Source organism: Lissotriton vulgaris, chromosome 9 (genome assembly GCF_964263255.1).
Source record: "Lissotriton vulgaris chromosome 9, aLisVul1.2, whole genome shotgun sequence".
Classification (NCBI taxonomy): Eukaryota; Metazoa; Chordata; class Amphibia; order Caudata; family Salamandridae; genus Lissotriton; species Lissotriton vulgaris.
In genome coordinates this window covers 428,542,739-428,566,173 of record NC_141697.1, presented here as the reverse complement: position 1 = coordinate 428,566,173, position 23,435 = coordinate 428,542,739, and positions in this window count along the sequence as shown.

Here is a 23,435-nt window from a genome sequence, read left to right as displayed (position 1 = left end):
GATTAGTTAACTGAGTATTTGTATGGGAGAGTGAATGTGTGTGTGGTTCGGTGGAGGGTGTGTGACTGCCCAAAGATGTGTGAATAGTTGATTCAGTAGATAAACTAGAAAAATAAAAGGCAGTGTATGTGTCAATTGTTAGCGGATAACGTTTAAATATGTTAATATCCTTCTGGGACCACTTTTTAAATGCTAATTCCTAACTATGTCAGGCGTGAAACCTATCGTTTTTTTCAATAAATTTCAAAGGTTTTCTAAATGCTAATTCTATTAGCGGGTAAAGTTTAAATATGTAAATATCCTTCTGGGACCACCTGAGCAGCCCTAGGGGGTCAGGGTGTTTCTACCCTGCCCCCTTTTTGCATTCTACACGTTTGTTTTTCTGCTTCTTTTGTGCCTCGGTCTACCTAGCACAAGATGAATGCCAACACTTCCTGGTTAGAAGTGTTGACAGCCAATGAGCATGCTGCTTTCCTGTGAAAGGCACGCTGATTGGCTGCCACTGTCTGTCAACACTCCAAACCAGGAAGGGTTGGCAGCCACCTTGTGCCTCGGTAGAACCAAGGCACAAGAAAGCAGTGAAACAAAGGTGCAAAACACGCAAAGGGGGCAGGGTAGAAGCACCCTGACCGCCTAGGCCTGCTCAGGGGGTCCCACAAGATTGTAAAAATGCAGGGTGCGCGTACCGTGCGCGGACCCCGCGATTTTTCAGAAAAAAAATTAAAATTTTTTGGGCCTAAAAGGTATGCAACAAACAGAGGAATTTTAAACCTTGATTTACCAAATGTGGATATTTTATGGATTGGTCAGAGAGGATTGAGATGTCACCATTTGATACCATTGGTGAAATCCTTCATGCATCTCCCACATCCTGACCTAATAATTGTGCACTGTGGTGGAAATGACTTATGCACTTTGACTGGGGTTGGTCTGGAAATGCTATTGAAGGACATCTTTGGACAATTGATGTCACTTTTTCCTCAAACTGCCTTTGTCTATTCCAATATATGCCAAAGACAAAAATGGAATTGGTCCAATCAATTATGTCCACAGATTGAGAAAGCAAGGAAACATGTAAATAAATATGTTTCTGCATACATGAGAGACTATGGAATGGGTTGTATATACCACAACAATTGCGTTACAACATGCAAGGCATCTATAGGACAGATGGTGTACATTTCACTAATGAAGGGAACAGAGTCTATCTCTGTAACATCAGACTCTGCATTGGTACTTACTTGTAGGTACCAAAAAAAACACAATGAACACAACAGCTCTTTTTAGAGCCAACTAACATGTAAACACTCAAATATAATTTTTAACTTTATTTTTTGTATTAATTTTTACCGAGGTCCGCGCACCGAGCACTCACCGAGCACTCCCCGTGCGTGGACCTATCGTGTTTTCCGTTATTTTAAAAAAAAAAAACTTTATTTTTAACCTTAGGAGTACTTGAACGACCCCCTGAGCAGGCATAAGGGGTCAGGGACACTCTTCCCTACCCTCTTCCCACGTTTTTAACTTATATTTTTCACTCTCTTCTGAAACTACAAAATGGCGGCGTTAGGGTTCGCGCACCGTGCATTCACCGAGCACTCACGGTGTGCGGACCTATTGCAATTTAAAAAAAAAAAAAAAACTACATGGAAATGGACATCATCTCCTCTGTAGATACCTTGCATGTTGTAATGCAAGTTATTGTGGTGTATTGAATCCATACTATAGTCTTTCAGGAAAGCAGAAACAGATTTGTTCACATGATTCCTTCCTTTCTCAATGTGTGGTCAGAATTGGCGTAGGGATCATGAGTTCCTACTCTGGTGAAACACACTTGCTGTTCTATATACTTACTTATGTTGTAAACTAGTGCATCAGAGACAGTCAGTGACAGAAAGGATACAGGACATGAAGAACACAAAATTGTATCACTTTGCTACTACCTCATACATTACTTTTAAATAAGTAGCATTTTCAAAACAATTTTTCTTTACTAAATTAAAATTTATTGATCAGAATTCTCAAAATCTAAAAGAACTTGTAGCATTTCTTCATCAGAAATTCAATCCATCAAAGTGTCTTGAAATGATTCATCCAAATCAACAATGTCTACACACTCCATTCATTCCATGCCCAGTGTTTCATCCAAAAAATCTCCTTCATGTTCTTCATGATTTGGTTCATCTATACAATCAAGAAACGTTGCTGTGGCCCGGCTCCGCTGACCTCCGTCCTACGCTCTACTATCCTGCCACTTACCCTGATTTCCTGCCCCGGATCCATGTGTGTGACCCGATTTGCACTCCGATGATGCGATCCCAGAGTGTCTCCGACATCGTGGAGCGGAGTAACGTCGAGGACCGATTTGAGGCCTAACCCAGCCGAGAAGCCGGGGTCTCCAGTACTGGCCTACCCGGGTCCGAGTTAAACAACAACGGACTGTTGAATGCGGTTGGGTCCGGTCTCTGGAACATTCGGAATTTTGGGATTGCTCTGCTACCATCTGCTGCCCGGTGCTCTATAGGAGGTGAGGTGACGAGTGACGCACGGTGCTGTGTTGTGGGGGTCCCGGACCGGGGATCCGGCATCCATATCGCCGGTGCCCCTTGGGTTGGAATCTCACTACGCGCTACTGCACGCTAACTGTCTGTCCCTCATGGCTCATTCCTGCTCCCCCTAATCTTCCCCCGGAGAAGGCGCCTCTCCGTGGGGACCACCATGCCTGAGGAAAAATGGAGGCTGACGGAGCAGGCTCAAAGTGGCCCATCATTGCGGATGGTGCTGGAGGCCATTGTGGCACTGCAGGAGACTGTTAAAGCGCAGACCTGAAGCCTGTTGTTGGCGGTGGATGAAATCAAAGGATTGAGACCGGATCCTGACTTGACGCCCGAGACCCGGCGGCCAGCTCGCCTTTCGATTGACGCCCCGGTGGCGTACTTAGACCCGGCGCTGGAAGCTGTATTTGCCCCTATCGCAGTGGAGCTACCCGAAAGTACTGTACTTGGTGACTCAATTAATCCGTTGGAATCCCTGGTTTTGCAACTGTCGGGACATTTACATGCTGTCCCCACTTCGGTTCCTTTTAATTGGTACTGTGAACTGTTTTGGACTGTGTCGATCCCCCTCCCCAGTCGGTCTATCAAGATGGCGGATGGGATAAAGCCTGGCTTCGGAGACGGGGAGGGGCATCTCTGGTACCAGCCGACTAATTTGGGACCTGACGTTCTTTTTTCATCTGTGGACCCCTGTTCTGCCAACTTTTGTGTACCATTTGACATTTTGAGGACAGGGCTTTCTTCCCCTTACGGACTCAGCGAATTTCATCGACAGGGCCAAGGCTGAGATTGCTGTCTGGGTTGTTCATTGTGGCATTATGGTTTACAGGATTGTTTTATTGAATTAACGGAGTCCGGGGCGGGGCTGGTTAGGACGGGGGCGAGAGACCGGGAGTGCGTTGAATAAAGCCCTCCTCCATTTCCCCTCTTCCGGTGGGGTTTAATATCTTTTCCTTTTTTCCCTGTTTCTTCTATATTTCGGGTTTCGGTTCTTGGGCGACAGGCACGCTGCTAGGGGGTAGGCCGTAGTCATCTGCAGGGGTGCAGGGTGGGGGGTTGGGGGATGGGTGTTTTGTTTTTTATTTGTTTCTATGGCCTTTTTTTCCTTCTTATCTCTCTTTGGCCTTTTCTTTTCTCTTTTTCCGGGTCAGTGTAGTAGGTTCATTGTTTGATCCATCTCTGCTTTCACATCTGTGCCTCAACTCTCGCGATGTTTCGGGGCCACGTGGCGGGCATAAATGTTGGTGCGAACCGTAATAGTATGCTTGTTTATCCGGGTGCCGTTTGCTTAAACGCCACTGACCTACATGAAAACGAATTAACTGTGGACACACTGCTATTTCGCTCGCCACCACTTCGTAGCTTGAGATATTGTATAGCACCTGATCCTTCTATCTTATATTATAAAATGAAACCTTTTGTATCCTGTTTCCAATTTGATATGTCTTCCAACCAGTACGCATTGTGGATGTAGCGACTACGCTCCCCCGGAGGCTGGGTCTGAAGTTTTGATTGTAGTATTGTGTTGTAATTGCTTAGCGGCCAGCCCTGGGGGTTGTAGGCCCGTGTCTGTATCTGGTTAAAAATGTCAAATAAAGGTTTAAAAAAAAAAAAAAAAGAAACGTTGCTGTGATTTCAATGTCAAATGACACTTCATTTTCAGCCATTATTGAAGTTAGTGTACTATTAAAAGAAAGAGAAAGACAGTGAGATGTTGCAGGGTCAGAGTGACATAGGGCAGAGAAAAACTATTAAATAATATAAGAAGAGTTACTACTGTGTAAAACACACACCAGAAATTGAACACCAAAAATTCCACACAAAAGTACCTCAGACACTATAGTCACAAAATGGCCATGTTATCAAGCAAGAATTAGAAATATAAAGCACTGCATCTGATGTTGCCCTACTCATACCCATAAGTATAACAGAAAAACATTAAATAACTAACAGGAAACATTTTTCCTAGTAACGTAAAGTGAACAACAGAGTTCTCCTTACAAATTAACAACTCACCTTCTAGAAAACTGTTGTACAGTAAATTCTGTCTCCATCTCACACATCAGAAGTATACCTCAAACACTAAGATCTCAAAATGGCTGTGTTTCCCTCTCAATTTTCATACATATTCAAATACCCAGCCAATCACATTTCATCACACACAAAATCAAAACCAAAGAAACATTTTAATTGGTTCAAGTTATCAACACATTCAAACTCACATAATCTTCAACCTACCCCCAATACTCTCTACCAATTACCATACTAACTCTCCACAAAACACCTACCTAAACCCAAAGGTGAAAGAGTCATCACTCAATGTTACACCCAACCAACATCTAAACACTGAAACTTGTTATTTTAAAGTATTTCTTTTTTGTCTTTTTGAGCCGCAGTCTGCGCACGGTGCGCGGACCCCGCGATTTTTAAAAAAAGTTTTTGAATTTTTTTTTCAACCTTCGGGGTCCTTTACAGACACCATGACAAAACCTAGGGGGCTCAGGAATCTCTACCCTGCCTCCTTGTCAACTATTACACTTCCAATCAGCCAATCAGAATTCCGCGCGCGCACGCAAAGGTCCGCGCACGTGCAAGGCAAGAGCAAGGACGGAGCATGCCCGTGCGCGCACCGTGTCCAGCCTATAGATATATAATTTGAAAAAAGTCGATTTTCTCAACAATCACTGGAGAGATTTTTACCAAATATACAAAAAAGATTATTTCATATCAGTCTTTACAATTTTGCCAAGTTTGCAGTAATTCCATTCAGCCGTTCGGGCTGTAGCTGTGTCTAAAGGTCCAATGCAAAATTGCATTGGACTCATTTTCACATTCAATTTTCTCAAAAACTACTGGAGGGATTTACACCAAACATACAAAAGGCACTGCTCCATACCAGGCTCTACCATTTTGCCAAGTTTGGTGTAATTCCATTCAGCCGTTCGACCTGTAGCCTTGTCAGAATGTCCCTATGGAAATTAACATGGGGAAAACACGTTTTGGGACCCCCCCTTTTTTCTCGGCCCCCGCTTGACAAATCCCCCCGAAACTTTCAGGGAAGGAGCGGGACGTAGCGAGGCAAATTTAAGGAAAATTACAGGCAGATCCCTCAATCGGCGCCAAAGTTATTCCCAATAGAATGTTCGCCATTTCCTATGGTAACTAGGTCCTAGCTATAAATACCTACTGGCTATCGCCAGTAGGTAATATATATATATATATATATATAAACCACACAGAATTTGGCTGGCTTAAGCCGCTTGCAACGGCGGGCTCCCGGCGGAATCGCCACTTCCTTGTTATTATACCTTTCCCTGGTATACCACGATTTTTCATCAAAAAACCAGTGCCGAGGCCCAAATGGTGCTTGATGTTAGTATTTATTTGGCTCACGAACAAAACCCAACGCGTTTCGAAGCCAAGCTTCTTGCTCACGGGTAACATTACTTAAAGCGGCCATTCTATTTAAAGTGACATGATACAAAATAACGTGCACGTGTTTGCAAGGACATGAAAGAAATACTTTGCTACAATGTTTTCTTTTTTCACTTTGTAACAATTACAAAACGTGAATTAACAAATACTAGAGAAACACGTTCCATTAATAAAGATTGTCCTTGATGGCATTTTTACACCAGTTCGTATGCGTGAATAAACCCAAGTGGGTAATGATTTCAGCCAAAAGGCTCCAATTTTGTGATACCTCACAGTAAGCCACAAAGTCAATCCAAAGAATAATTTTCCGTCAAGTTGACGTTGTTTCTCAAATCAAAGTCATTAATCAGACTGTGTGCTACCCAAGTGGGTGATTTTTAAGCAGTCACGTTTCAAGATGACATCTGTAAATAAAGAAAAACAAAAATATATGCAATAATTTTTAAAAAGTCCTTGCACCAAAGTGAATTTAAAACATTCATAGACTTCAAGAATGGAAAATGATGGAGAACAGTGAACAGCTATTAATACATTTTCAAGTTTGCAAATGAACAGCCAATTCTTCCCCCAAATTATGCCCATTCGGATGTGTGGTGTTATATCGTATGATGTAACGGGACTCGAGTTTTCGCAGAGCCAACAACCTGTTACCACCCCTTTCTTTCTTTTCCACACAGTCAATCACCGTGAATCTCAACAGATCAGGATTTTGGTTATGTACAGAGGCAAAATGCCTTGCCACCGGATACTGTGGATTGACATTTTTAATGGCCCTCATGTGTTCCAACACCCTCAATTTGGCTTTTTTTGTGGTCATCCCTATATAACATTTGTTACAGGGACACTGTAACGCGTATACCGCGAATTCAGTGTTGCACCCCAGTTGTTTCGTGATTTTGTGTTCTTCTTGGTCTTGGGAGATTTTTACGCTTTTACATTTATAGCTGTGTTTGCAAGCCTTGCAATTTCTGCACGGAAAAAATCCAGCAGTTTGCAAGTTTTTGGTTTTTTCCTTTATTAAGGCATTGCTTAGAGTGTCTTTAAGCGACTTTGCCTTTCTAAAGGTAACTGCAGGACGGTCACTGATTACTTCTTTTATGTCATCGTCGAGTTTTAGGACATCCCAATATTTCTCAAGACTTTTCCTGACTCTCCATGACTGACTATCAAAGCTAGTAATGAATCTGATCTGGTCAGAATTCGTGCGAGCCTTGGGAACCAGTAAATCTTTTCTTTCCATGAGTTCAACCTTAGTTTCAGCTTGCTTAATGACATGTTTGCTGTAACCCCTTTCACAAAATCTTTTACACATCACACTCTTCTCAGTTTCATATGACTCCTGCATGCTGCAATTTCGTTTAGCCCTGATAAGTTCACCAAAAGGGATACTGCGTTTCAAGTTTGGTGGATGACAACTTTCAGCATGCAGTAAGCTGTTGCCAGCCGTTGGCTTGCGAAAGAGAGAACTGGTTAACACTTCACCCTCAACAGCCAAGTGAACGTCCAGGAATTCTAGGTGACTTTTGTGCATATTGCTGGTAAATTTTAGATTCAACGAGTTATCATTCAAGATGTTTTCAAATTCTTCGGCCTCCTCCAAACTACCCTTCCACACACAAAAAATATCATCGATGAAGCGGACCCAGAGGACCACGTGGTCAGAAAAGTGGGAGATGTTCTTCACCACTTGCTCCTCCCACCAGCCTAGGTACAACCCCGCAAAGCTGGGGGCGAAGCAACTTCCCATCGAGGTCCCCCGGGTCTGCCTGTACATCACTTTGTTGAAAATGAAGAAATTATTCTTCAGACAAATACTGATCATCTCCAACAACATATGTGTATGGAGTAAGTGGTTAATAGACCGATCATTAAGAAAATGTTTACACGCGTCCACACCAAGATTTTGCGGTATGCTCGTGTATAAGCTTGTTACATCAAAGCTTATAAGCCAATACTTCTCATTCCACGTCAAATCATTAATGATTTTCAAGAAATCAGAAGTGTCCCTGATGTAAGACGGTAAAGCACGAACTAAGGGCTGCAAGAAATGATCAATGTAAATGGAGGTATTCTCGAGCAGACTCCCATTGGAGGAAACTATGGGTCTGCCGGGGGGTACCTCCAAATTCTTGTGCACCTTAGGGAGCAAATACAATGCTGGAATTTGTGGATGTCTACACAGGAGATAATTGTACTCACTGTCTTCAATGATTCCTCTATCCCTCCAATCCATTAGTTTATCATAATACATTTGTTTTGACGTATTATACTCCTGTATGTTGGAGGTCACATAATTATCCACATTGCTCAATTGTAGTAGACCTTCTGCCAAATACATTTCCAAGGGCCATATAACAACATTTCCCCCCTTGTCAGAGCCTTTGATAACAACATCGGTCCAACTTTGTATGTCTTGTATGGCCAAATATTGTGCTTTACTCAAATTTAGATTAGGTTTAGTTTTACATTTCTCAATCATCCTAATCTCTTTGATCATGCCTAACTCAAAACTTTCAATACAGCTGTTGCTGATTTGTGGCAAAAATACTGATTTAGGCTTGAATGTACTTGCACTACTGGCCCCAATATCGACATTGCTGTCAAGTAAGTTCAGGAGTGGGTCATCTAAGATATCATCACACCCCGCTAACTCATGCACCAATTGCAATGTCTCTGCATCATTAACTGACAAAGCGCTTTTAGCTGTTTTATCAATGGTAGACTTGGGGCGTGACTTGGTTGCAAACCATTTCCTGAGTTTAAGTTTCCTCGTAAACTTAAATAAATCAATTCGGGCATCAGTAAAATTAAATTTGGCCGTCGGACAAAATGACAGACCGCGTGATAAGACTACAATTTGTTCTGGTGTTAAAATATGCTTAGAAAGGTTTACCACAGTTTTTTTGTCGTCTCCCATCATATCTGTGCTTTTTTGCCTCTTGTTCTGGTTCCCACGGGGCTTACTGATCTTGTTACACTGGTTAATCCTCCTCTTGCTGCCAATCCGCCTCTGCCGCCTCTTCCACGACCTTTTGGTGGAGTGTACGTTTGACGACCACGATTCATGAGGGCTATTTCGTTTAAAATTTTGTCTTTTACATTAGTTGGAGCAATTACCTCCGTTGTATCACATTCAGAACTTTCATAGTCAGACCTCGCTGGTGGAATTTCATCATCATTCACACTTGCTTCCAGAACTGACGTTTGATTGACGGTAGCTTTTGTTTTGCTCACTTTAGTAGTCGCCTCACGCATCACTTGATATTTTTTGGCGAAAGTTAGGATTTGCCCATTTTTATAGTCGATTTCATCCCTGATAAATTTTCTTTGTTTTTTTGCCTTTATTTCCTCTTCAACTTTTTCTAATTTCTTTTCCATTTTCATCATTTCAGCAGAGAAATCCACTTCTGTGTATTTTTCCTTCAATTTGGTCACAAGCACCTCGCTTTCCAGATTCAATTTTATACATTCTTTTTCCGCATGTTTGATTAACATTCTCAGCATATTCATGGAACACGTGTGATTGTTAGTCATCCACTCGTCTATCAACTCCGGGTCAGGGTCCTGGAAAGTTGGGATCACGAAAATCCGAAGCCCCCGTGGAATCCGACTACATTCTACATACTTCGTGAGGGCGGCCGCCTCCCACCACTTGGATTGTTCTTTTTTAAGAATTCTCCACAAAGTGTCCCACAACTTTTTTACATCATCGACCTTTGGGTTAGAAGATGACGGTTTGTCGTCACTCGCGCTGTTAATGCCTGCAAACAGTTTAGTTGCTGCCTCCTGTCTCTTACTCTTTCGTGATTCCGCCATTGTAAATACCTTTCAGCGTGCATAAAAGCGCTTCGCTGTAAACATCAAGCTTTTCGCCGTATCGCTCCAGAACAATTTTTCTGGTGGAACCGTTCCTATGTCTTTAACCTTCACACACACACGAAAAGCCTAGCGGTCCTCGGACTCACCCTGCTCACGGTGTGTGTTGGGTCAGAACACCGGAAATGTTTCTCGATCTTTTCTCCCCAGCAGCTGTTCTCGGCGGGCAAAAGCGTTTTTTCAAAAATAAACCACACAGAATTTGGCTGGCTTAAGCCGCTTGCAACGGCGGGCTCCCGGCGGAATCGCCACTTCCTTGTTATTATACCTTTTCCTGGTATACCACGATTTTTCATCAAAAAACCAGTGCCGAGGCCCAAATGGTGCTTGATGTTAGTATTTATTTGGCTCACGAACAAAACCCAACGCGTTTCGAAGCCAAGCTTCTTGCTCACGGGTAACATTACTTAAAGCGGCCATTCTATTTAAAGTGACATGATACAAAATAACGTGCACGTGTTTGCAAGGACATGAAAGAAATACTTTGCTACAATGTTTTCTTTTTTCACTTTGTAACAATTACAAAACGTGAATTAACAAATACTAGAGAAACACGTTCCATTAATAAAGATTGTCCTTGATGGCATTTTTACACCAGTTCGTATGCGTGAATAAACCCAAGTGGGTAATGATTTCAGCCAAAAGGCTCCAATTTTGTGATACCTCACAGTAAGCCACAAAGTCAATCCAAAGAATAATTTTCCGTCAAGTTGACGTTGTTTCTCAAATCAAAGTCATTAATCAGACTGTGTGCTACCCAAGTGGGTGATTTTTAAGCAGTCACGTTTCAAGATGACATCTGTAAATAAAGAAAAACAAAAATATATGCAATAATTTTTAAAAAGTCCTTGCACCAAAGTGAATTTAAAACATTCATAGACTTCAAGAATGGAAAATGATGGAGGACAGTGAACAGCTATTAATACATTTTCAAGTTTGCAAATGAACAGCCAATTCTTCCCCCAAATTATGCCCATTCGGATGTGTGGTGTTATATCGTATGATGTAACGGGACTCGAGTTTTCGCAGAGCCAACAACCTGTTACCACCCCTTTCTTTCTTTTCCACACAGTCAATCACCGTGAATCTCAACAGATCAGGATTTTGGTTATGTACAGAGGCAAAATGCCTTGCCACCGGATACTGTGGATTGACATTTTTAATGGCCCTCATGTGTTCCAACACCCTCAATTTGGCTTTTTTTGTGGTCATCCCTATATAACATTTGTTACAGGGACACTGTAACGCGTATACCGCGAATTCAGTGTTGCACCCCAGTTGTTTCGTGATTTTGTGTTCTTCTTGGTCTTGGGAGATTTTTACGCTTTTACATTTATAGCTGTGTTTGCAAGCCTTGCAATTTCTGCACGGAAAAAATCCAGCAGTTTGCAAGTTTTTGGTTTTTTCCTTTATTAAGGCATTGCTTAGAGTGTCTTTAAGCGACTTTGCCTTTCTAAAGGTAACTGCAGGACGGTCACTGATTACTTCTTTTATGTCATCGTCGAGTTTTAGGACATCCCAATATTTCTCAAGACTTTTCCTGACTCTCCATGACTGACTATCAAAGCTAGTAATGAATCTGATCTGGTCAGAATTCGTGCGAGCCTTGGGAACCAGTAAATCTTTTCTTTCCATGAGTTCAACCTTAGTTTCAGCTTGCTTAATGACATGTTTGCTGTAACCCCTTTCACAAAATCTTTTACACATCACACTCTTCTCAGTTTCATATGACTCCTGCATGCTGCAATTTCGTTTAGCCCTGATAAGTTCACCAAAAGGGATACTGCGTTTCAAGTTTGGTGGATGACAACTTTCAGCATGCAGTAAGCTGTTGCCAGCCGTTGGCTTGCGAAAGAGAGAACTGGTTAACACTTCACCCTCAACAGCCAAGTGAACGTCCAGGAATTCTAGGTGACTTTTGTGCATATTGCTGGTAAATTTTAGATTCAACGAGTTATCATTCAAGATGTTTTCAAATTCTTCGGCCTCCTCCAAACTACCCTTCCACACACAAAAAATATCATCGATGAAGCGGACCCAGAGGACCACGTGGTCAGAAAAGTGGGAGATGTTCTTCACCACTTGCTCCTCCCACCAGCCTAGGTACAACCCCGCAAAGCTGGGGGCGAAGCAACTTCCCATCGAGGTTCCCCGGGTCTGCCTGTATGCATACTAGAGCTCAGTATTCTAAAATAAGGCGCAGTACGTAGCTCCAGACATATGATGTGTTGGTAGTCTGTTGGCCATGTTTATCATGCAATTAAGTCATGTGATTTTCTTTAAAACGAATGGATGTAACTGACCAATGTACTCGTGACAAAGGGAAGGCTTTCCCGAAACGCGTCGAGTGGGATGTGAAATAAATCCAGTTTTGACATACAGCTGAGGCTTGGACGTCGTTCTTTGAAAGGTGAACGAAAAGTTGGAGTATTTTGGGATTGGCGATCCCGTCCAAAGCCCGCCGCTGCAAGGGGCCAACACAGCTTAGCGCCAAAAACTTGGTTGGAATATATATATATATATATATATATATATATATATATATATATATATATATATATATATATATATATATATATATATATATATATATATATATATATATATTTATATATATATATATATATATATATATATATATATATATATATATATATATATATATATATATATATATATAACCTACTGGCGGTCGCCAGTAGGTATATATAGTTAGGATTTTTTTTAATAGGGATTTCTGAAAATTCTATGTTGAATAACTTTGGCGTTGATGGACGGAATTGGCTGAAATTTTCAGGAAAATGGCACATTTTGTTTCTGAGCGTCCCCTGAAAGTTTTGGGGGGGTTTTGTCAAGCGGGGGCCGAGAAAAAAGGGGGGTCCCAAAACATGTTTTTAACATTGAGTTTTCCATAGGGCGGTTGGACTCACTTTTAGCCCGAACGGCTGAATGGATTTCCACCAAACTTGGCAAAATTGTAGGGACTGGTACCCCGATGTGCCTTTGCTATGTCTCAAGATATATGCTTCAGTGGTTTTTCCTAAAATTAACTTTGAAAAATATATATTGGGCTACATTGGGCTATATATATGTTAGAGCCCAAATGTAGCGCAATGTAGCCCAATGTAGTCCAATGTAGCCCAAAGATGGCCACCAGAGACAAAAAAAAACAAATGTAGCCCAAATATTAGCCAGCTGTAGCCCAATGACAGAATGTCCCAGAGTGTCCTAAAGAACAACTAGAGCGCTAACAGTCTTACTTATGACAAAAGTATGGCACACCTGAAGTCATTTTGATTGGAATAAAGTGTTGACACTTAAAACATTTAATTTGCAAAGGAACAAAATGAGGGGGTTCATTTTGCCATAGAAATTATGATTATTGCTGAAGAAAGAAAAATTAGGGCACATTTTGAGTGACTTCTCAAATCCTCTTATATTTCATTAAAAAAATTCTGATATGCAGTCTCCCAAGATGGCCACCAGAGACAAAAGAGCCCAAATATCAGCCAGATGTAGCCCAACTATAGCCCAATGACAGAATGTCCCAGAGTGTTCTAAAGAACAACTAGAACGCTAACAGTCTTACTTATGACAAAAGTATGGCACACCTGAAGTCATCTTGATTGGAATAAAGTGGTAACACTTAATATATTTAATTTGAAAAGGAACAAAATGAGGGGTTTCATTTTGCCATAGAAATGATATATATATATACACTGAAAAAACCATAGGTTATAGACCATATATAGTTAGGAATTAGCATTTACAAAACCTTATTTTACTCACACAAAACCATTGAAATTTGCATATATAGTTAGTTGCACTAACTATATATCGCGCACCCGCAATCCACTTCTGATGATGTCACATATTACATCATTCATGACATGGTCAGTGACATCACTGATGACATCACTGATGACATCTCAAATGACATCACTGATGACATCACTGATGACAACATCCAGTGACTGTTTCTGTAAAGTTAAAATATGTCTTACATATTGAAGAATGAGTGGATGTATAAGTGTCTGGATGAAGGATTTAGTAGGTGCATGACTGACTGTATGAGTGAGTGATTAAATGTGTCTCACTGAGTGCATGGGTTAGTGACTAAACTGTCTTAATTTGTGCATCATTATGTCTGCTGTTCTGTAAACTGCTGCATGTGTTGATCAGTAGCTATATGAGTAACTATATGGGTTATTGATTGGTTGCCCAAGTATTTGTATGGGAGACTGAGTGTGTGTGTGGGTGACTGGGAGGTGTATGACTCTGTGCATAGATGTGTGAGCAGTTGATTCACTAGATGTATGGGTTCAAAAGTGCATGTGGAAACAGCTGTATGGGCGGTTGACCTTGTGCATGAGTGTATTGGTGAGTGAATGGATATCTCAGTGCTACATGTCAAAGTAAGTACATATGTAAAACACAGTACATGTGAGAGTTGACATATATAAATAACTGTGCATAAGAGCCAGTGAATATGTGAGTGGCTGTATGGATCATTGTGAACTTGTATCAGGGATTGTATAAGAGAGTAAATATGTGTTAGTATATGTTTGAATAAGTAAGGTGTGTATAACTGTATAGTTGAGGAAATGGAGGTGTGATTGATTCTTTGCATGACTGACTAGGTGTGTGAGTAACTCCATGGATGAGTGACAGTCTGTGAGTGTCTGTTTACACTGATTGTATCTAAGGTTATAATAGAGTCTGAAGAGGTTCATCGTATTATCACATGAATGATGGACAAACCTGGACAAAGGTTTGTGCGCTGTGTAGCGGATTGCGCTATCGCTCTATGTACTCTGGTGTAGAGTACAGTTTATTTCAGCTAGCATTTTGTGCAGACTTGTTGCGCGCTTTTTAACATAATATCCCGTTTTTGCCACTAGTTATACATTTTATTTCTTTTCGTATACCCTGTTTTTAAAAGGGCTCTTCTTAGATCAGCTCTTACTTGCACAATAAACTGTGACCCTCACCGGGCCTTTCGCGGGTCTTCAGGCAGTTTTACACGACCGCCGCCATCTTGGGGGTAGCTTCGGAACGCTCTGCAGGTGCCATTCTCGGGAGTGCTTTAGTGTTTATCCACATGAGGCGAGGTCCCTACTTAAAGCTACGATGGAGACGCGCAGCGGTGATGCGCAGCGGAAGCGCCGTCTCAGCGCCGGAGTCACGCCAGAGTCCAGCTCGTCTGTGCCCGTCCGGGCCCAGACGGGCCTAGGGCCTGGTACTCTGCTCAAAAGCTCTGCTCTGAGGCAGATATATGACTGAGATGCGCTTTTAGCATTACGCCACATGAATATCGTCGGCTGTGAACCAGCTTATAAAGGCCCTACTCCTCCCACAGTTGCCAGGCTAAGTGAGACCATTCTCTCCGACAAAGGGAAGAACACCTTGGCGGTAGGTCTATTGAACTGTAGATCTCTCCCACGGCACTCAGCAGAAGTCAACCTACTTTTACAAGATTCAGACTTAGATATCTTGTTTTTGACGGAAACGTGGTTGACTCCTAGTTCCGATGCTGACATCGTGCAAGCCCTTCCGCCGGGCTATCTTGTCTATCACTTGGACAGAACTGAAGGGGCGAGGAGGTGGCCTCGCTATTTTATATAGGGACTCGTTTGTATGTAGGGCTCAGAATGGATCAATTTTGGACTGTGAGAGCTGCTACTTCGCTTTACGGATATCCCCTACAGTCTCGATATCAGGCTTACTGATTTACCGACCCCCGGGCGGTTTGGGTGACTTTGTGAGTTCCCTAACGGAATCAGTGACGATCTTGGCCTCATCCATGGCTAATTTCATGGTGCTGGGAAATCTCAATCTCCACTTCGACGACCCTGCTGATCTACTAGCCCAAGATCTGCAGGGCGATTTGAAAGCATGCGAGCTGGTCCTAATTTACTCCGGGGCCACGCATGAAAAGGGACACCTACTTGACCCAATGATCTCCAATATTCCACGTCTTACGGCTAGGCCCGCCTATCCCCTCCCGTGGTCTGACCATTTCTTGGTATCAGCACTTTGGCAAGTCGACTCACGGCCCACAAGTGCCAAGCAGGCTTTCCTGGTGGACTGAGCCTGGTCCAGATTATCGATCAATGACTGGACCTCCAAGTTGGAAGACATGCCCCTTCCCTGTGAGTCAGACCCAATTAAGGGAGATGCCAATATTAACCACTGGCTGTCCGCCTCTTTAGACGCCCTCATTCCGAAAAAGAGAGCTCAAAAGAGGGAGAAAAGAGTAGGATCTGCTCCGTGGTACTCTGTAGAGCTTCGTGCCCTTAGGAAGGGATGTAAAAAGCTGGAGAGGTTGTGGAGGAAGAAATGGGAGATATCCAGGAGAGACGAATACCGTGTCGTGATGAGGGGCTATAAGTCTGCTCTTAGACAGGCAAAAGCCCAATTCTTTGAAGAGCGCATAAAATCTGCCTCTAGCTCCTCTAGAGAGAGTTTTAAAGTGGTAAAAGAACTTCTCAAAGTTCCCGAGCCTGCAGTCACTTATGACAAACAGAAATGTACGGAGCTAGCAGAGTTCTTCCACACAAAAATTGAGAAGATTTTATACACCCTGCCCCAGCTCTTACCGCCTCAGGATACTGGTAAACTGAACATAGGAACACAAGCTAGTGAGACAGCCATCCATCTAGACTCTTTTGGCCCAGTATCAGTGGCTGAAGTTTCCAAAGCTTTAGCATCCCTGAAAAGTGGCTCCCCCATGGACCCGGCCCCTATGAAGTTCCTTAAACAAGTAGCAGCTTCCATCGTGGCTCCTGTTACAGACTTAATGAACGCTTCCTTTGTCCAGGGCCTGGTGCCACCAACCTGGAAAACAGCTGTTGTTAAGGCACTTTTAAAGAAGCCTAATTTGGATTCTTCGGACCTGGCTAACTTTAGGTCCATATCTCTGTTGCCGGGACTCAGCAAAATCGCTGAAAGGCTGGTCAACCAACAAATGTCAGGCTTTTTGGAGTCCAACGGATTGCTTCGAGCTTCGCAAACCGGTTTCCGTCCAGGTCAGGGTACCGACACTGCCCTCTTGGTTGTCATTGACAAAACCAGACGCATTCTGGATTCAGGAGGGTCAGTGGCAGTGATCCTCCTGGACCTCAGTGCGGCGTTCGACACCGTGAACCATCAGGTGTTGATTCAGCGGCTGGCTGAGGTAGGGGTGTCTGGGGTCGCCCTGCAGTGGCTGAGGTCATTTCTTACCGGACGAACATACCAGGTCTGGGAAGGCGGTGAGCTATCTAAATCGATCTCCCTCCAGTGTGGAGTGCCACAAGGCTCCTCCCTCAGCCCGACATTATTCAATGTATATATGGCCCCCCTGGAGGACATAGTCGCCCCGTATGACATCAAGATCATCTGTAATGCGGACGACACGCAGTTGGTGGTCTCTCTATCCCAACTGGCTGAGAATCCTGACATACTGCACTCCTGCCTGTCGGACGTTCACACCTGGATGGAAGAATCAGCCCTTAAGCTGAACGGCTCGAAAACTGAAATAATGCTGTTAGGAAGCAAAATCTCTCTTCTCCCTTTGACCAGCTGGCCGAGTTGTATGGGAGACCTTCCGGACCCTAAGGAGGCGATTAAGAGCTTGGGAGTCTGGTTAGAGCAAGACTTGTCATTTCGGACCCAAGCTAAGAAAACTGCAGGAGTGTGCTTCGCCCTGTTACGGTCCGCCCGTAAAATTTTCCCTCTCTTACCTGTAACATCTAGGAAGCAGTTGATTCAGGGCCTGATCACATCCAGATTGGATTACAGTAATTGCATTTTTTTGGGCGCTCCTGAATCCACTCTTAAGAAACTCCAGCAGGTCCAAAATGCGGCGGCAAGGCTGCTCATGGACATTCCTAGGACGCAATCAGCTAGACCTGCCTTAAAGGCGCTGCACTGGCTTCCAGTGCTGGAGAGAGTCATATTTAAAGCACTCTGTATAGTCCATAAAATTCTCCTGGGGAAAGGCCCCCTATACTAAAGAATTTAGCGGTCCCTATAAAGCGAGCAGAACGTTGCGCTCCGACCAAAAACACCTTCTTTTAGTCCCCAGAGTCAAAAGAGCCCGCACTGGCGGGAGAAGATTCTCAGTTCACACGGCGAGGCTGTGGAACTCGCTCCCTTTAAAATTCCGTGCCGAGCCTTGTACACTGCGGTTTCGCAAATGTCTTAAAACCCATCTGTTTCCTGCTTGAGTGCATTAATCTGGCCGTTTTTACTATCTGATGGTGTCTGGATAAGCGCTGGAATGCCCAAGGGTAACTGCGCGCTATATAAAATTTTAAATAAATAAATAAATAAATATCATCAGTGATGTGATCAGTAATGTCAATAGAGATGTCATCAGTGGTGTCATCAGTGATGTCATTTGAGATGTCATCAGTGATGCCATCAGTGATGTCATTTGAGATGTCATCAGTGATGTCATCAGTGATGTCACTGACCATGTCATGAATGATGTAATATGTGACATCATCAGCAGTGGATTGCGGGTGCGCGATATATAGTTAGTGCAACTAACTATATATGCGAATTTCAATGGTTTTGTGTGAGTAAAATAAGGTTTTGTAAATGCTAATTCCTTACTAAGGGGGTCATTATGATAGCGGATTTTCCGCATCCACGGGGCCGGCGGAAGCCACCGCCGGCCCCAAGGATGCGGAAAATCCGCAGCGGACTGACCAAAGACCCACCGCCAGATTAGGATGGCTGGTGGGTCCTGGTTTCCGTCCGCAGCTTTTCCGCCGCGGTCGGATTACAACCGCGGCGGAAAAGCTCTAATATGGTGACGGTGTCTTCCAGACACCGTCCACCATATTAGGATGGCCAGTAAAGTATGCTTTTCCGCGGCGGGTTTTCCGCCGCGGAAAAGCATACGGAACTTCACTGCGGGGGCCCGTTGCGGGCCCCCTAGGTGAAGGGGGGGTGGGGGGTGCACATGGGGGGTACCTATAGTACCCCCCTGCATTTGCATGCAGAAAGCGGCAGGCACCGCGCGGTGCCTGCCTCTTTCTGCATGCAAATGCAATGCGTGCATTTTTAACATTGCCGCGGGTGCAGCTTGAAGCTGCACCCGCGGCAATGTTGAAAATAGAGGATGTGACCGCCAGGGTGGCGGTCACATCCTAATTGCACAGGAGGGAACTCCGCATGCCATGTGGAGGTTCCCTCCTGCTCTGGGGTCGCGGACGGACGCAAGTCCGTCCGCGATCCTAATCGACCCCTATATATGGTCTATAACCTATGGTTTTTTCAGTGAATTTTCAAGGTTTTGTAAATGCTAATTCCTAACTATATATGGTCTATAACCCATGGTTTTTTCTGTATATATATATATATTACTGCAGCCTACGTGGTCCGTGTCTTCATTTTACGGCGGGAGTGTGCTGTTTGAAGAGTTTGTTTGTATATATATATATATATATATATATATATATATATATATATATATATATATATATATTATATATATATATATATATGTGTGTGTGTAAAGGTCCTGCAGCACCCCAGTCCGGGAGGCCACATTGAAGTTCAGATTATCCATTATCCATATGAACATTATGCTCCCTCTACAAGTTCTTCATGTCCTGGAACTCTGTAAGGAGCTGGTCCATCATGTCTTAGTATTGATGGAGGGTTCGCAAGACTTGGTTGATTATGACCTGGGTGACAGTGACCCCAGTGGCTTTACTATGCTGGCCCACCGGATCCCTCCCATGGCCCCTAACCCCACTAACCTGTGGTCTTGAGCCAGTGTGCCCCATCCGACTGAGTCCTGACTAAACTACAGGTGGTGGTAGTGGTGTTGTTTTACCACCAGCCAGGACTGGGGGACCCAAGATGGGTGAAAAGTTGCTTTGAACACAGGAAGTGGAGGTATCCATCTGCTGAGGTGTTGTAACAGCTCGGATGGGAGGTGCAGGTGTGGGCTGAAGGAGACTCACTGGAGCAGTCTGCCCAGGCAGACCAGATGGACCAGGACGTTACTCTTCATCCAGTCTTTCACGAGTGGAGTCCTCCCTCGAGGCTTGATCCTGGGTTGGAGTGGAGGTATCCTGAGACACAGCTGTTTGGCCATGTGCTCTGGCTGATGGACCTCTAATGAATGTAACATAACATATTTTGTAAAAGTGTGGATTACACATCCAATTAGTTTTGAGCAAATATACTATAGTAACCAAAAAGGGAAATGGAATTGAATGTCATGTTTAGACCTTTCAGTGGAAATGTAATTAATTACACAAAGTTTATGTTTCATACATAACTACTTCAAATACACAGGTAAGAAGATGTCATGAAATGAAAAAAGATAAATTAATAAGTATACATGCAATGTATCAACAATTCAACACAACACAGTAGAGAGGACAAATGTGAAATTTACGATTCCAAAGCCTAGCGGGCTAAAATACAGACATTTACACAACGTAGAGAAATCTTTAGCAACGGTCATCAATAAACAGTGCAGAGTTCAGTTCTCACATAAGACACTTTTATTCAGCATACCATTTTACAAAAGTTGATTTTTGAAACTATGGACATCAATTCGATTACATGACAAGAAAAGGGCAACATACAAATTTCAGCATAAACAATTTTCAAAAGAGAGCATTAAATAAAGATTGATCAATAAATGACACTTCGCCATAGGTGAAAATATGATAAAATAGGGAGAATGAGCAAAATTAAATGGCAATATTATTATCACAAAACTGAAACAAGGCATCATGGTAGTTGTAGTTATTTCAATGACACAATCACAACACCTGCAAAATTGTGACTTGAGCATACCTTAAGTAAATCTGCAGTAGAAAGAGAACAGACATTCACTGTGTGAAACACATATATGTTATTTGTTACTTAGAATACAAACACTTACAAGCACCATTCCATGGTGTGAAATGTAATGGCTATTGAAACCTGTTATCTTAAATACAACTCTATATTTTCAAGCAGACAAGCCACAAACAAGATGTTACTGATATATTTATGTTTCTATGTAAAATAAATTGCGCTGAACACATTACCACCAGCTAGCTTCAGAGCAAACAGGACATTTAGGTTTAGTAACCCATTGAAAAGTGTAAATTGCCTGTAGCCACTCCATCAGGGATTCCTGTCAAGCCTTCACGATGTAGGATCTACAAGACCTTCCCCTCCCAAGGAATGATTTGTATGGGGGGCCTAGGAGAACCACCACCAGTCCTCTGGGCCTCCACGTGATGCTTGGAGGCCAGGGGACTCACTCTGCCCCAGAAGTCGCTCCACCTCTTCCTAATTTCCTTCTGTGTGTGCAGGTTGTTTGCTATAGCATTAAGTCTGATAACTTTTCTGGACTATATATCACTTTTATGAGATAGGAGTGTATTTTGGACTTGGGCTACAAACAATTGTGGCTCTACTCTTATGATTTCATCCACCATGACTGACAATTCTCCTTCAGTGAAACTAGGGTTTTTGTGACCTGGTTTTCTCCAAATAAATATAATGAAATCAAATTAATTAACCACAAGAAAATATATGAAAGAAGAAAACGGGACAAGAAACAGGGAAAAGCACCAAAATAACCTGACTTCAGTGACCGAATTCACCTTTCAAATGTCGTGGTGCTGTGGAATGGCAAAGGATCAGGGTCTGAAATGGAGCAAACAAGTAGCCAAAACACATCCGGTGTGTGATGCAAGCATCACGCCTACAGTGACTAGAATATTCCAATGTTGACAGCATCCCGCGACTGATTCACTCTGCCTGGAAACCTGCCGCTAGAACACAACCAAAGACGCATTCCGTCCACCAATTGTTCTTTTTGCATTTGTCACCCCAAGTGGGATGTGTATGCCCAGCCGTGGGTCCCGTGTTTTCCATGCCATTGGAGTTAAGCTATCCTGGCTGATGAGGGGTGAACCCCCGAAACTGCTCCTAGGATGCTTGTTTCCAGTCCAAGGAGGACCTGGCCTGGCAGTTCAGACTGGACTGTTCCCATGAGGAACAGGGTCAAGACTGATTTGCATATGGCTGGGTTCAAACTGGAATGGCATGGTGAGCAAAAAAATTATGTATATAGGCCCAGATCCCTGTACTGGGGTGAATGTATGACATTGTTCTGCATTCTGTCCATCAATTTTTCTTTTTGCATTTGTCACCCCGAGTGGGATGGGTATGCCCAGATGTGGGTCCATGCCTCCATGCCACTGGAGTCAAGCTATCCTGGCTGATGAAGGGTGAAACCCTAAAACTGGTCCTAGGATGCTTGTTTCCAGTCCAGGGAGGACCTGGCCTGGCAGTTCGGGCTGGACTGTTCCCATGTGTCACAGGGTCAAGGCTGATTTGCATATGGCTGGCTTCAAACTGGAATGGCATGGTGAGCAAAAATCATGGATTTAGGTTCAGATCTCCGTACTGGGGTGAATGTATGACATTGTTCTGCATTCTGTCCATCAAGTATTCTTTTTGCTAGAACATAGCCAGCACAACTGTGAAATCTAAATTGGCTCAGAAGAATACCACCACCCTGATGGTGACAGAGTACTATTTGCCAGCATTGGAGTTCGCTTCAGCAGCAGTGAGCCTCGTAAGTGGTGGTAAACACTCCGTCGACATGGACGGAGAGTCAGCCAGCATACATCTGAATAGGGCTGGTGGACCGCCATCAGCTTCACAGAGTACTTTTGGTCGCTGCTGCAGCAGAATGCCGGTAGTGTCACCAAGATCTAATTCAGGCCCTAAATCTTTAAGCCTAAAGCACCTTCCCCTAGGCTCTGATTAAACTTTAGAAATAAACCTCTACGCCTAAATAAAACCACTTGAGTTAAATCTAACTTATTAGGCATAAATGAAAGACTCAATAAGACTAAAATAATGCTTAATCCTTGAAACATGACTGTAAACATATTGTCAAAAGATTTTGTAAGAAGTTTAGACTTCTGAGCCTTTGCTCTTCTCATGCCCTTTTTTGTCATTTATTCATCTTCAAGGAAGAAATGTAAGGCAGCCCGACATTTCTTATCAACCACTAAGTGCAACATACTTTCTATTATTATCAAGGCATTGGGGTGTGTACTTTCTAGGAGCCCCATTATGATGTCCGCCCATCACCGTAAGCAGGACCGATTGCCAGAGGTGCGGCTGTACCGCTATGCCCATTAGGATGAGACCGGCACCCTGGCGGTCGCATCCCACATATTTTACATTGCGGCGGGCGGTGCTGTAAGCAGCACCCGCTGCAATGCAAAAGATGCATGTTGTGCATTGGCATGGACAATGTGACAGGCAAAGCGCGGTGCCTGCCACCTTGTGAACGCTGCCATGGAAAGGCCAAAGTCTGCACATATCATAATATGGTGGGTGGTGCCTGCTAGGCACCGCCTCCATAGCATGACCCAGGACTGCAGGGCAGGCTATCATAATGATTGCCATCATAATGGCCCCCTAAGTGTTCAATAACATAAAATAACTGAAATCCACAAACAATTATTGCCTAGTCCTAAACTGGACCCAGTACCTATAGTTGGATGCTAAAAATAAACATCTTATTCACAGAACCCTAAGGTT